The sequence below is a fragment of the Parambassis ranga genome, chromosome 17, assembly GCF_900634625.1.
Source record: "Parambassis ranga chromosome 17, fParRan2.1, whole genome shotgun sequence".
NCBI lineage: Eukaryota > Metazoa > Chordata > Actinopteri > Ambassidae > Parambassis > Parambassis ranga.
This window is the reverse complement of record NC_041037.1, coordinates 4,669,241-4,684,391: the sequence shown is the minus strand read 5'-3', so window position 1 is coordinate 4,684,391 and position 15,151 is coordinate 4,669,241. Positions and strand designations below refer to the sequence as shown.

Genomic DNA, 15,151 nt, shown 5'->3' with positions numbered 1-15,151 from the left:
TGTGGCCAAACATAACCTTACAAGTAAAAAACTAACACTTACTTTTCACGTGGGCATTTGATCTCTCAGTGTCGCTGGTTTTGATTGTCTTGGGGTTATCCTTTGGGATCATGAAGAGGGTCTCTGGTAGGCTACATCTCACTTTAAGTAAGAAGTAAAACTCACAGGCACACACAGAGTTGGAGTCAGCTACAGTGTCCAAAAAACAGCTGACTCAAGCTTCCGACCCATCGCTGACGGCCGACCTGCTGTCTCTCTTCCCCTCTGACCAATCAGCTTGCTGATTTCATCTGAAGCAAAGGAAAATATACAAGTCAGCAGCTTTTAAACACACTCAGTGAAAGTTACATTGAATATACAGCCACACAGAGTTAGTAGATTTTCTGTATTTGTGCATAAAGGTTACCCTGGGCTCCTTTGTAACTGTTACATGACTTGTTTTTTGAGGTAATCTTTGTTAATAGAACACTTCTGGGCAGGGAAACACAATCTGTCTGTCTGTGGATTTGTGGAGTCTAAACTCTTTAGAGATGGTTGTGTAAACTTTTCCATGTTTGTATGAGGCTCACAGAATAGTGCTTTCTACAAACACAAGTTACAGAGATCATACGTTGACAGATCATGATGATCATTGATGAAGCATGTACTTAGATTGATTAATGTTGTTGCTGAAGGAATTACATCTAAAATAAACCTTTATCTGAATTGGATGCTTTCCAAATCAGACATTTAAGACTCAGACTCGTGTATTTATTATTTTACTGTTACTTGTATAGAGTGTCTTGATGGTTGGTCCGCCTCTCATCTATCAGTCCCACACAAACAGCTCTCTGAAGGAGCACAACTGTGCAGCTGAAATGCATTTTCACGTCCTTAAAGCCACTTACACAAATAAATCAGGGGTATTAACACCGAGCATGACTGAAGTTGTTTTCTGCATTAGCATTCCTGAGGAGGAAATCTCTCCAGACAAACTTTACCATCAACTCAAACACGATGAGGTGCACAGATGAATAAATTACACTATTTTACTAACGGCATATCAAGGCAATCTAACCTATAAGGAAAAATAAAGACATTTAACAGTTTGTTGAACAAGTTGTTTTCAGACTACAGAGTTTTTTTTTCTGTATTTGCAGATAAGAAAATATGAACGTCAAAGAACTCACGGGTCTCTGGGTGTGTTTCCTTCGCTGTTTGGAATAATCACCTTCTTCTCAAAAAACAAAAAAGACCCAGTTTACTCCTCCTATCTGTGACTGGACGTGAAAACGACCAGACAGGGATAATCTAAGGACCCTGGCAGCTGCTGCTGAGTTGTTTCCCACTTGTTAGAGGAAGGAGTCCATGAGCAGCTCTGACCGCAGCCAGTCCCGCTTTCTGAGAGAAAATCAGGATAAAGCCTGATTAGAGACTTCCAGCGTCTCTTTGCTGGCCAAGACCACATGGAAGTGATGAATAAAACTTTACTTAAAAACAGATAGATTACACAAACAAACATGGACACTGATGATGAGGGAGTTTTAGGTGATTCTTGCCAAAATGTGTGATGAGCGGCGTCTTGATTAATTAATTGTTTCCACCGTATGAATCACTGCAGTAACGTGCAGTAAAGTTGCTGTTTGAGGGCTCAGTTGAGGATAAAATTGTTTACTTATCTGTATATATGGCTGGCCTGGCTACAAAAGTTGCAGAAAACAAAAAAGGGCAAAAAGAAACAGACAGGAGTTTCAGACGAAGCAGTAAAACGGGATGAAAAGGTGCAGGCAGCAGTGAAGGGAAAGTCTCTACAGACACCTGGTGGACAGGAGGAGAACTGCAGAGAACTGAAGGTTATTTGTGTCTATCAAAATAACAAGCATTACAAGGTCATATGTTACAGATTTATCTCCTCAGCTGTGTCAGTAAATAATATGACAGTAATCTGAATATACAAATTTAAGGACGATTAAGGCCTAAAACATAATTTGACCAAATTACAGTCATTCATTTCTTCTCAGATTTGTTTGTTTTTTTTTGGTGCAGATTTCATACAGAGCTGAAAGGACCCCTAGATGTTCTCAGGATTGGGAACAAATTATTATATTAATTAATATAATATTAATAATAATTCAATTTATATTTCCTCATGTCCTCATGTCCAGGGCTCTGTAGAAGGTAACTCTGAATTGTTAGTTCCAGTCCTATAAGTCATCAACCGATTTATTTTCCTTTTTAATCTGTGTCCGCCATGACGAATGCAACATACAAAATCATAATTTATTAATGACGTTCCCGCTCTTTCCGGCTCCCGTTGATTTTTATTCCCATCCCAATCACGGGATTAATAAAGTTTTGAATCCCATCCCACGGGACACAGAGGAAATCCTGACAAATGTCATCCTCTACTCCACACTTAGTTGGCTGCAATATGTTTATGCTTGATCAGCAATTATAGTCCATATCAATTCTTAATGTTTATCTCTTTGTAATGAAATTGTGGTAAAAGTATATTATTTTTGTTTTGTCTGCTTGTGTTTCTCTTTTCTCTTCAGCTATTTCACCTTTTATTTTGTATTTACTCTCTCACTCAGTTTTGTGGTTGTTTTAATTCTTTGTTTTCATTTGTAATTTATAATTTATTACATTAGGCTACATTACTCAATCTGAGTATCATACGCTACACACAGTAAAAACATTCAATAACATGCTTGATTGATTGTTACAGCTGATTCACACCCCGCCCTGTACTTCCGGTTTCTGTTTTGTTTCAGTTCTGTTCTGAACTGTGCTGCAGGACATCAGATTGAAAACAAGGTAAGACTGGCTCACGTTAAAAGATGTTCACAGCCTGCAGCTATAGTTTATTGTATTATTGTATATAGCTTTTCTCATCTTATCTTTTGCTTTCTGTATTTGTGCTGTTGCAAAAATGCAATTTCCCCATTGTGGGACAAATAAAGGTTTTTTTAATCTTAATCTTAATCTTAATCTTAATCTTAATCTTAATCTTAATCTTAATCTTAATCTATTGCAGATGGATGTTCAGGCGAAGAAGTAGCCGATAATCACGAGTACTTTGGTCACGCATCTGCAAGGTATTTTAATTGTTATTAAGCGTATTGTATTGTAAGTATGATTTAATAGTTTTTAAAAGAAAGTATTATTGTTAATTTGTTTCTTTATGTTGTTTATTTATTTTTTCCCCCTGAATCCGTACCTACCCTGCTTCCATACGGTCTGCCAGGCGTTGTAGTGTTCACAAATTGTGGGGTGGGTATTTTTTTATTCCTGGCGGCCGTTCTTTGGCTGTAAGGTAGTGGAGGTGAGCGGATTCATTTTGTTTTGTTGATTGATTATTATTGTACTAATAAATTGATTTGATTAGACCCACCTCCTCATCACTTCTTCAGCTGGTCTCTTTCCTGCGTGACACATGCATATATTTATATAGATTAGGTCCACTGAGGACATTTTGTCACTGCTTCACTGTTACATAGAGATTGGGGTTTAAATTATATGTTGAGATTTATCTCTTTCTGTGCCTGGATAATTTTATAGAATACAAATACATATCATTTAATTTCAATCATTTCTGCAGTGAAATTCAGGTCTTGACATTCCTATAACAAGGCAGAAAAATGTTTTAAACTGAACACAGTCGAAAAAGAAAGTGAGACCCATGCTTGTGGTCAGAACACAGATATAAAGAAATCAAGACATTCTTTAGTCAATTAAAAATAAACTATATCTGACATATTATATCTGAAATAACCCGTCATAGCTTACAGGGCAGGATGTAAATAGCATATTTTAAAAATAAAATTTTAAAAAAACACCACTGGGATCATTACTGCTACCTTAGCTTAGCTTAGCTTAGTTTACTGTATGACATGCATGACATGCTAGTTGGATAGACTCAACTCCATTGACTACAGTGAGCAAAACAAGATGAGCCCCATTCGCTGGTGGGAGTGTGTTTACCTGTATGTGAGCTCACATGTCTGTGTGTTTGTGTGTACGCACATCGGGCCGCTGTGTGCAGACAGCACGTGACCATGCAGAGACCATGCAGCCTGCAAACAAGATAAATAACATAAGGCTATTTAGTTTGTATAAAAAAGAACAAAGTAAAGACCTGTTGTATAGGAAAGATTACCTTAAATGACTTCTGTTATGATCTGGTGCAATATAGATGGTAAATGTTGGATAATTAGACTATATATTTGGTGCTGATCTATGGTAATCCAGTGTTTGAAAAGCAGATGCTAAACAATGTAATCCGAACCAAACTGAAAACCGTGATGCAAACCAAAACATGGATTTTATGAACTGTTCCACCTCTATCCTACAGTAGTGTTAAACAAACAGTTAGGCCTATGCTATTTTTTGTGGGTTGCAGGTTATAATGTTAAAAACCTCACTAAACTTGGTAGGCAGAATTGTTTGACCCAGTTTTACAGGCCTTTTAGGCATAAAGCAGTAGTACCAGATAGCCACCATTAGATGACAATGACGTTGGCATTTTAAAAAAATTATTTTACTTATTTACATTTTAAATTATTATTTAGTATTATTTATGCTTATTTTGTCTTGACTTCCTGCATGTTACAAGCATTTCGTTGCTTGTATTGTATATAACAACGAACTCGCTTCAATCTTGGAATCTGAAAAATCACTGATCCTGCATATTCCTTGATAACGAGAGACAAAATAAAACCATTTGGAGTCACTGATGGGTTTGTTTGAGCATATCCCCAAGCTCCTATGCAATACATACATTTACAATCAACTGACCAACCAATGAATCAATCGTGCATAAAATATATGTACATCACACACCCTGGTTACACTCATCACATAATTAAGACACTGTGTCCTATTTGACCAGGAGATGTCACTGAAACGAAGCTTTCTGAAACGAGGATCACCGGCATCCCTCTCCCCTCCCTCCAAGACCTCTACGACAGCCGTCTCACCCGAAAGGCTCTCCGCATCACAGGAGACCCCACCCACCCTTCACACCGCTTCTTCAGTCTGCTGCCATCAGGAAAGAGACTGCGCAGCCTCCAGGCCAGGACCAGCAGACTGAGGGACAGCTTCATCCACCAGGCTGTCAGGAAGCTGAACGCTCTCCCTGCTGTGCCCCACTTTCCCCCCCTTGTGTGTGCCTCATTGTAGGTACATTTTTTTACACTTTATATTTATCTTTAGTTTTTTAGTTACATGTTATATGTTGCGGAGTGAAGAGTAACGCAATTTCGATTCTCTGTATGTCCAGCACATATAGCAGAGTTGACAATAAAGCTGACTTTGACTTTTTTGACTTTGACTTGAATGAATTAACTCATACTGGAGACAATTGATGAAGTGGTTCAATACGGCTTCATTGCTTCATTTGCACATCACTAAGAGTTAATACAACTAGATGGCATTGACTCAATTAAACTTTTCATCCTGTAACCAAGTTTCAGTGAGACAAAAATAATATCAGTGTGATGATCATCACTACAGAAAGCAGTCATTAACTAAACGTGACTTAGAGTGTGTCCATGAATGACATGGTTGCCAAATGTGAGGGTCATCATTTTAACATATATATAATGTTAAAATGATATATATATATATATATATATATATATATATATATATATATATATATAACCTTTTCAACCCTTAGATGATAACAAAAAAATAGATCAGAAGGAATATTGACTTAAATAACACATAAAACTTGTAAAAAATGTATTTTTATGGGCATGTGTATTTCTGGTATTAGCATATTTTTATTGGGCTACAATGCTATGTGTTTATTTTTCAGGAAAACAGACTCTTTTCTTATACCTCGTTTCTTAAATTGGGCAATCATTTAATTTGTATATATATTTTTTTCAGGAAAAAGGATTCTGCACTTGAACTGAATGAACTGGATAAATCAACAAAAATGGGGAACGTACCATCAGAATGCCACATGGGTGACCGCCTACGATGTCATATATGTCAGAAAGTCCTGCCTCCATGCTGTTCCTTCAATGACCTTTACAAAACCACTGTTCATGGGCGGTTTGTATATGTGTTCAATGGAGGGGAATACTACAGACCGGTTGGCTATGACAATATGTATGAGTGTGACTACTGCTTTAATAAGCCAATCAGAGATCAGGAGGAAATGAGGCGAGAGGAGGAGAGGAGGAGAGAAGAAGAGAGGAGAAGACAGGAGGAGGAGAGGAGGAGGCAGGAAGAGGAGAGAAGACAGGAAGAACTGAATCAAACACTAGAAGAATCACACAAACGAGCCAAAGAGCAGTATGAGAATCAACTGGACAGCAACATTTCAGAAGAAAAGGAGCAAAAACACAATGTTCTAAAAGACTAACTGAATGAGTTTGAGGCTAAATATGAATCACACTGTGACTGTGACGAGCTTCTAAAAATCCTCTCTGTGAAATGCAGCATCCCAGTTGAAAACCTCAGTCTTACTCAGCTAACAGCTGATCAGCTGGGGCAGGTCCTGTCAGTCCTGGACAAACTTCTCTTTGATGAATGGATCAGTGATCCTCCATCTCTCAGCACTCTGCAGCACACTCAAGTGTTCATCACAGAGCTGTGTGCCCTGTCTCTGGAGATATCTGAGGGAGTCTCCCTCCAAATGGTCTCCAATCAAGTACAGTCTTTGGTGGTGTCCATCAGCCAATCAGCATCTGATGCTTTTGAGAGTTTCTTGCTGACTCAAGCTCTGTATCTGAACCTGATGCACTTTTTCACTGACCACGGTGGCTCTGATAATGACACAGTCCTCATTGCCAAACACTGGGCTGAAGAAGAACTTTCCACAGAGAACCTCTTTCTTATTGACTTCCTGGGCACCCTCACATCATCACTGCAGAAAGCAGTGGGAACAGCTTCTGTGTTCATTTTAAAGGTGGAAATCCAGTGTTTGAAGCTTCTCTTACACACACTCACACATCTGAATGGAAAAGAGGCCCACTCAGAATCCACTGAAATGCTCCTCAGACTTGTACAAACAAACCAATGGACCCCAGCAGAGGCACTGACTCTGCTTAAAGCATTGTCACTGAAAAACATGAAGGATGTTTCAGTGATGAAAATCCTTACACTGGTACAAGTGTATGCCATGTTGCCAGGGTGGACAGATGAGTCTGGGCGCTCTCTGGTCCAGACTATTGATGTTGCTGACCCTGAGACTGTCATGAGCCAGGGTTTTGGCTCCTTGTTTTGTTGTTTTATTGTTTATTTTGTTATTTAGTTTCCAGTGTTTGTCCTCTTTTCTCCTCAGTCCTTCCCTCTCTCCTTCTCTTCCTCCCTCCTCTTTCTCTGCTCCTCCTCAGTCCTTCCCTCTCTTCTTCCTCTTCCGCTCTCTCCCTCCTGTCATCTTCTTTCTTCGCTTCTCCTCTTGTCTTTCTCTGCTCCTCCCCTCTCTCCTTCTGTTCCTCCTCCCTCTGATTACCAGCTCCTCCCTAATTGTCTTCACCTGTGCTGTCTCTTCCCTATTTAAGTCTCATGCTCCCCTTTGTCTTCGTCGGATCATTGTGTTTGTCATTCCCCGTGCCGTGTTCTTCAGCTTACCTGGCCTTCTTCCGTCCTGTCGTCCTCCCCTGGACTAGATCTCCTTGGTTTGTTGGTTTTTGATTTCCTTTTGTTTGTACTTTGTGGTTTTGATCTGTTCTGATCTTAGTTGAGTTTAGTTATTTTTTGTCCTCTGGACTGTTTTTGGCTTTCATTAAAGCTCACCTTTGTTTAAACGTTACTTTGGTCTGCATTTGGGTCCTATTTCCGTACGGCACATGACAGAGACATTCCATCAGGATTTCCAAAAGACTCTCAGGAGGAAAGATGAGAGCAGCCTGGATGAAGCTCTGCAAGAGGTAAAACTGGTTTGGAAATTGGATGATTCTCAGAGTGATATGATAAAAAATGTGACCAGTGGTGTCCTACAATATTCTGAAAATACACTAAAAGATGCAGCATTTATGAAAGATTTCTTTAAAAGTGTAACCCTGAGTGCAGACCACATGAAGAGCTCTCTGTGTCAACTCTGCAGAGCAGTTTTTGAATCAAAAGGCTGGTGGCCTACAGTGAGGCACATGCTGCATTGGTGTGCACTGGTGCTGACTGAGAAGAGTGAAGTGCTACAGCTGGTTGGTATGGAAGAAGACCCATGTGTCACTGCCATGTTTGCAGCCTCACAGGTCTGCATGGGAAACAAACTGGACATTGTGTTGAGCTCTGATGTTCGTTCACAGCACAAAACTATGGAGTGGTCTGACTTCTACAAGAACCTCCACATTTCTCTCAAAACAAACAAGACAAAGACTGCATCACACAAGGAGGTCTATGAAGCAGATATTGTGTATGGCACCATGGATGACTTTGTCTCTGATTATTTTCAACACAGTATAGATGTGATGGAAACAAGGAACCCTCCGCTGAGTCGTGGATTTATCATTGAAGAACAAAGTGTCAATGCTTTCTATTATCTGGAACACTCCCGGCTCAAAGAAAATCATTCCCTGGTGCCTGCTGCAGATATCCTGAAAAGACTCATGGGTAAATTTCACGATGAAGATACAGAGCAGAAACGCAGATTCATTAAGGCTCTTTTCCAGGTGCTGCACACAATCCAAACCGAAGACACAACCACAGACACTAAATTTATCACTCTCAAAGAAGATTACTGGAAAGGGATTTTCTCCTAATGAGGCCTTCATTCTGACCTTTCTTGATAATCTCCTGAGAGTGGTTACTGAAAAAACAGAAGCTGAGAATAACAGAGCAGCTCCTGCAGCGAAATGGTGTTATGAGATTTTATTTGACTGTGCTGAGCATGTCCAGGCTTCAGACATACAGACTAAAGAACTCTTCCACATGGTTTCAAGACTGGTAGAACAAAATCTTTGGTCACCAGTAGAGGCTTTAAACCTCCTGGAAGCTTTGACTGACCACCATCATGACGAAGGCTGTATTTCCATCAGGAAGATTTTACATTTAATGGCAACATATCAGGTCTCCTCCAAGTGGACAGATGAGAGCAACAAAACCCTCCTTACACTCTTAGATTCAAACAAAACTGAGAATCTCATCAAGCATTTAAAAAAGGTTCTGAGAGATGAGGAAACAAAGAGCATCGACACTCTAATTGATGAAATACGACAGATGAAAGACATTGATGAACCAACACTCAGTAAATCACACAGTGTAGTAACTCATGTAGCAAACCTGATCAAAACAGGAAAAATTAAAAAACACACAAACATAAAGCAAGCTAGGAGTCTGAGTCACAGTAAGGACACACAAGACCTTCAGGAGGTGCTGGCAGTCTTATGCAATGCTGTAAACCTACACAATGCTGGAGGGAAGTGGTGGCCAAGACATAATCAGATGATAAGCTGGTGCCTCTTGGCCTTGTCTGACACTGGGAAGCTCCTGGAAATGGGGACTGGAGAAGGGAAGTCTTGTGTCATCGCAATGTTTGCAGTGCTGCGTGTTCTTCAGGGTGAAAAAGTAGATGTGGTGTCCAGCTAGTCTGTGTTGTGCAAGAGGGATGCAGAAGAATGGGCAGAGTTCTACAAGTACTTTGGCATTACAGTTGACACAAACACAAACAAAAACCAGGATGAAGATCGCAAAAAATGTTACCAGAAGGACGTGGTCTATGGAACCATTGAAGCCTTTGCTGCAGATCACCTTCACCAAATATTTGAAATGAAGGATGTGAGGCCTGATCGCAAGTATCAATGCATCATAATCGATGAAGTGGACTCACTGCTGCTGGACCAGGGGGTGCAACTGACATACCTGTCGAGCCCCATGGTCTCCATGCAGCACCTGAACACGATTCTGGCCATGATCTGGAGCCACGTTAGCCAATATGGCTTCCTTTCTGCAGGAAATAAGTCTTTTGTGAGGAGCCCCCCAGCTTCATTCTTCAAGGCTATCTTTGACTCCATGAACACAGAAGAAACTGAAATTGATGATCCTGTTGACATTTTACAGATTGCTGAAGAAACCAACATTGTGCCAAAAGGATTTACAGAGGATATTCACAAAAGTGGAAAGGATGAACTTTTTAAGAAACTGAAAACTGTAAGTCAGGATGATATGATCAAGTTTTTCAACGAAATTGAAGACTATGTCCCCTATGGTTTTACCATTTACACTTTAGATGACAAGGGATTGCTCTCTCTTCAAAAGAGCAGCCCATATGACGCCCAGGACATTCCAGAACTCACATTTCTTGTCTTGGAGGATGGCTTGTGTGGTACCCTCTATGATTCAGAAGAAACTCTCATCAAGCCCATTGCAGACTTAATCTCAGAGAAGATTCAGTTCACTCCATATACAAATGACAAAGATAAAATCAGCATACCTGGATTCTTGAAGACAATGATTGAGAAGAAGCTGCCAGTGTGGGTCCAGAATGCTTTTCTGGCAATGCTGCTGAGGACGGGAATACCTAGTGGAAAATGACAATGTCTGTCCAGTGGATTTCAGATCCACAGGCATTGTAGAGCTGAACAAGAAATGGGGTGATGGTCTGCAACAGTTTGTTGAGATTAAACACCAAATCAAACTGAGCACCATTTCAACAGTGACTAACTACATTTCCAATGTTTCATTTTTTGAAAAGTACCATGGAAAAATATATGGAACAACAGGAACACTTGGGAGCAAATCAGACATTGAGTTTTTGCAGGACTTGTATCCTAATCTCTCTGCTTGCAAAACGCCAACATTAAACAGGAAGAAGCTCTATGAGGTTAAAGGTACTTTTACAAACTCTGCTGAGGAATGGAAATCTGAAATAAAACGTGTAGTTATGGCTCAGATCTCCCCAAATTCAGGGTATCTCAGTGAGGAATGCATAGTCTATCTGCAATTTGCAAATGTCCTCTGCAGAGTCAGGCAACAATGACCCAACAGGCCTTGAAAAACAGTTGATAACCAAGTGCAACATGTTCAGTTACTTAGACAAAAACATAAATGAGGCCATTCAAAAAGTGGATGAAATTCAACAGACGGGGAGAACTGCCATTGCCAAGAAATCACCAATTTTTTCCCTGGTGTCATCTGCTGATGAAGATTTCCAAGTGGAAGCCTACAACCTCTACAATCAAGGTCTGAAGTATGTATTCTCTGTGGAAGAGAAGCCTCGTTTTCCATGGGAAGCTCTGTTAGTTTTCTTTCTTGGTATTTTGCAGATTATTGCTGGAGCACGGCTCACTGCATTTACATTTGGTGCATTGGCACAAGCTGGCATTGGACTCATCGTTGAAGGAGTATCAGACATGCATCTATGGTATAGAGTCCATGGTGACAGGAGAGTTCAGTTGGAAGTCATGGGCTATAGACAAAGCCATTTCCATTGGTGTGTCTCTCATCGGGTTTGGAATTGGAAAACTGGTTGCAAAGGGCTTCAAAGCTGCTAAAGTGCTTATTAAAGGATTGGGGAAAAAGCTGAAAGCATTGCCAAAGTTCTTCTCCAAACAAGCCAAAAACAGTTTAAGTGTTGTCACAAAGACAAATATGAAGAATGCAGTCAAACACACAACCAAAAAAAGTGGCAGAAGAAGTTATAAACTATGGACTTGGGAAAGCAGAAGAAGAAATATTGAAACAAATACTACAAGGCATCAAGGATTTAGTGAAAAAGGGAATCTCTGATGAAGTGAAATCCAACATGGACAAAGAATCATTGACTACATTATACTGTCACAGCTGATGGATAAAAGGCAACTTCATGATCTCTTGGAGGATAAGAACAGAAACAGCAAACTGCTGTCCATTTTCAAAAAGTTAAGTGACACTGCAATTCAGCCATTTTTTGCAGACCTCAGCTGGCAGAACAAACTGAACTCATCATTCACCAAAGTGATCAATGAAGTCAAAGCAGAGGCCAAAGGATCAGTGCGTGCAATTCTAACCGCCATCCAAACTGTCCACATGGGGGTACTGGCAGGGGACGCCATCGCTTCAGTTGCCAGTCTCAGTAGAGAGTTTTTCTCAAGCCTTACCGAACAGATGAATAAAAAATACATTTCATCAGAGAAAGTGAAGGTAAATGAGCTGTCCGATTCACACAGGAAGCTACTGCAAGAATTCAAGCATGAATTGACTGACACCATCAGTGCTTTGTTGGCTGATGCTTCTGTTGACATTTTCCACCAGAAGCTCTCCTCTCATCTTGTTTCTCGTGTTCAAAACAAAGTAAATGGAGTCAAGGGCTCATGTAAGAAAGGGCTTAAAGACCGACAGAACAGAAGAAAAACTCAGAGCTGGACAGCACAACAGTTACATCGCATACATGCCGGCAACCCCCAGCTCTAAACATAAACCTGTTGGAGTGGCATTGCAGGCACATGCTGAAAAGATCAAGAAATCCACAACTGCAGGCACCATTCTTGATATGAGAGTTCTGTCTGAAACTACAGGTGCTAAAGTTGTCATCTTAACACAGGATAAGCATGGCAGACTTACCAAAATGCAGGAGCTGAACCCAAGTACTAAGCCTGCCAGTCAAACTGTGACACTGATCTACAGTGCCCACTATGATGTGCAAATCAATGACAAAATAGTGACTGTAGACAACTATGGCAAGAGCTGCCTGTTTCATGCTTTGGCACGGGGCATAAAACCAGATGCCAGTGATGAAGAAATCAGTTTGGAAGCAGGCCGCCTCTGAACTTTGGAGGCTGACACTCATCAAGTGCAAAGAGTGGACTGAAGCAATCAGAGGAGGGGATGGGACCTGCACCAAAAAAGATCATAAAAGAAGACAAAAAGGTACTGGAATAACAGGTTGGAAAAGTAAAGTTGTACAAAGAATGGCAGAAATACAAACAACTATTTTTTTACGCAACTTTCAGAACACCCTAATGCAGGGGTGGCCAAACTTTTTTCGGGGGAGGGCCAGATTCGATAATGCGAAAGTCTCCGAGGGCCAACAGTCCCCGATGTCATTATTTTAAACAATAAAAAACTGTGTATGCTGTTTTGTAATATATTACATCTTACACAGCAAACAAAATAACATCTTAGCATTCAGATGAACAGATCAGAAAATCTGAATTTACAGCATACATTTAAAACTTTCAGAAACTGATAACAGAGCAACAGGCAAGTTATCGACTCTACTGTGAAGGTGAGATCTGATCATATGTGGCAGGTCTGGTTTAGGAGCAGCAGACATCAGTAAAATGTCAGGTAGACCAGGTGGGAGTCATTTAGTGCTGATCTCAAAGGGTCTGGTAATTTAATGTTTACACAGGTTTGCAGTGCATGCCAACGAGACGTAAAAACGTAATGTCGTGCCTTATGACAGAGTTCTGAATGACGTAGTCTTTTTGAGAGAAGTGCCGTGTCTCTCTGTACAGCTGACAGTTTCACAACAGAGAACGTTAACAAACAAAGACGGACTGCTCTGCTGCACCAGTAAAACATCACAGTTTATCACAGACAGTCTGCTCACACGACAAACTAATTCATGGTTTACAAATGTTCGCATTTCTGGAGAGTTGCTTTTATCCAGCCGCCGGTAAAAAGGCCTGAGCAGGCTGCTGGCCAGGACGCAGCCTCCCTGTGCAGCAGGGAGCCATGAGCGTCCCTCTCCATCATGCCGCTTTAACTTCTCTAATGGCTCTAGCATCGCTCCCTGCTGCCCGGCGCGGGCAGAAGTGGGCTGATGTAGTCTGATGCTGGACTGAGCGTTTGATGCTGCACGCTGTGTTTTTATAATGTCCATCCATGATGGGCTCTGGCTCGTTGGTTAGCTAACAAGTTAGCTACTGTCTGCTATCATAAGTCCGTCCATCAATGACAGGCTGATTATTGTTAAACTAAGAAGACTGCTTACTGTCAGCTGGTTTTATGAGTTAAATACAGGGTAAAAAGGGGGGAGTGATTATTTTTCATCCATATTTATGTGTGTACTTTATGCGGCTTATTAAAATCTGAAAGCACTGTCATTGCTAACAAATATGTATGTATAAAATACATTCCTATTTTAGTACAGTGAAATATTTCTGTTTTGTCTAAATAAGCAAGGACATATGTTTGATTCAGTACAATTGTAGTGCTCTAGTTTACATGCCTTATATTAATTTAATTTAAAAATTATATAGAAAATGGTGATTTTTTTTATACCATTTATCATCATATTCATTTTGCAACCTGTCATGTTTGTTCGTCTCTCTCTCTCTCTCTACTTCATCCTCTCTGTCCTGTCTCCCTATTCTTCTCCTCTCTCTCCTTCATCCTCTCTGTCTTGTCTCCCTCTTCTTCTGCTCTCTCTCCTTCATCCTCTCTGTCCTGTGTCCCTCTTCTTCTCCTCCTCTACATGGCCGACTTGCAGCAGGAAGTTTCTTCCTTATGAGTCGGGTCCTGCTCAAGGTTTGTTCCTGTTAAAAGGGAGTTTAAGGAGGTTCAGGTTCCTGGTCTCTGTGACACGCTTTGAGACAATTTCTGATTTTCTTTTTTTCTTTTTGTTTTGTTTTGTTGTTGTTTTTTTTTTTTTTTTTTTGGGGGGGGGGGGGGGGGGGGTCTCGCCCGGGGAGTAATTCAATGTAGAACCACCACTGCTCTGAACGAGAGGAAGTCAGCTGTGAACTCTCTCACTACCAAATAGCAGACGACAGAAACTGCCCTCATTCTCTCTGAACAATAAAAACCACAACCTGCAAGAACTGTCTTGAGCAAGGGAGAGAGAGAGCAGAGAAACAGACAGAACAGAGAGAGGAAGAAAGAAAAAGAGGAGAGTGCACTCAGAGAGGGAAAGCTCCACAGAGAGATTCAAAACCTGACAGAAACCAACCGCCAGTTCAGGAGTAAAGTGGAGGAGATGGAGCAGCAGCAAATCTTTGAGCTGAATCAAGAACTGACCAATATTACAGCTGAGCTCAAGCTGCTACCAGATGCTGCAGAAGTGGTCCAAAATCAGGAGGAACTTTGCTCCAGGGGCCGTGGGCAGGATCATCCAGGTTATCCCAGATGAACAAGAAGTGTCAAAGTAAAGACTCGGACCACTGAACTCAGGCCTATCACTTAGGTCTGCTTGCTGATTGAGCAGCCATAAAATGACTTACTTATTTGAATAATTGTTTATTTTGTGTGTTTTGTAAAATTAAACAATTAAGGGCCGGAAATGTAGGGACCAAGA

At 40.7% G+C, this 15,151-nt stretch overlaps 1 protein-coding gene across 4 annotated transcripts in view; it reads right to left on the bottom strand.

The window, feature by feature from the left end:
* Positions 1 to 15,151, bottom strand: part of myripa (myosin VIIA and Rab interacting protein a) — a 110,403-nt gene that overhangs the window by 47,048 nt on the left and 48,204 nt on the right. For 2 of the 4 annotated variants that reach the window (XM_028426692.1, XM_028426693.1), the window contains 3 exons: positions 3,964 to 4,055; positions 1,170 to 1,380; positions 43 to 290 (listed from right to left, as the gene is read on the bottom strand). The gene's annotated coding sequence lies outside the window, so the exon portion shown is untranslated. The remainder of the gene's footprint in view (positions 1 to 42; positions 291 to 1,169; positions 1,381 to 3,963; positions 4,056 to 15,151) is intronic. The other 2 variants (XM_028426695.1, XM_028426694.1) reach the window with 2 other exon arrangements.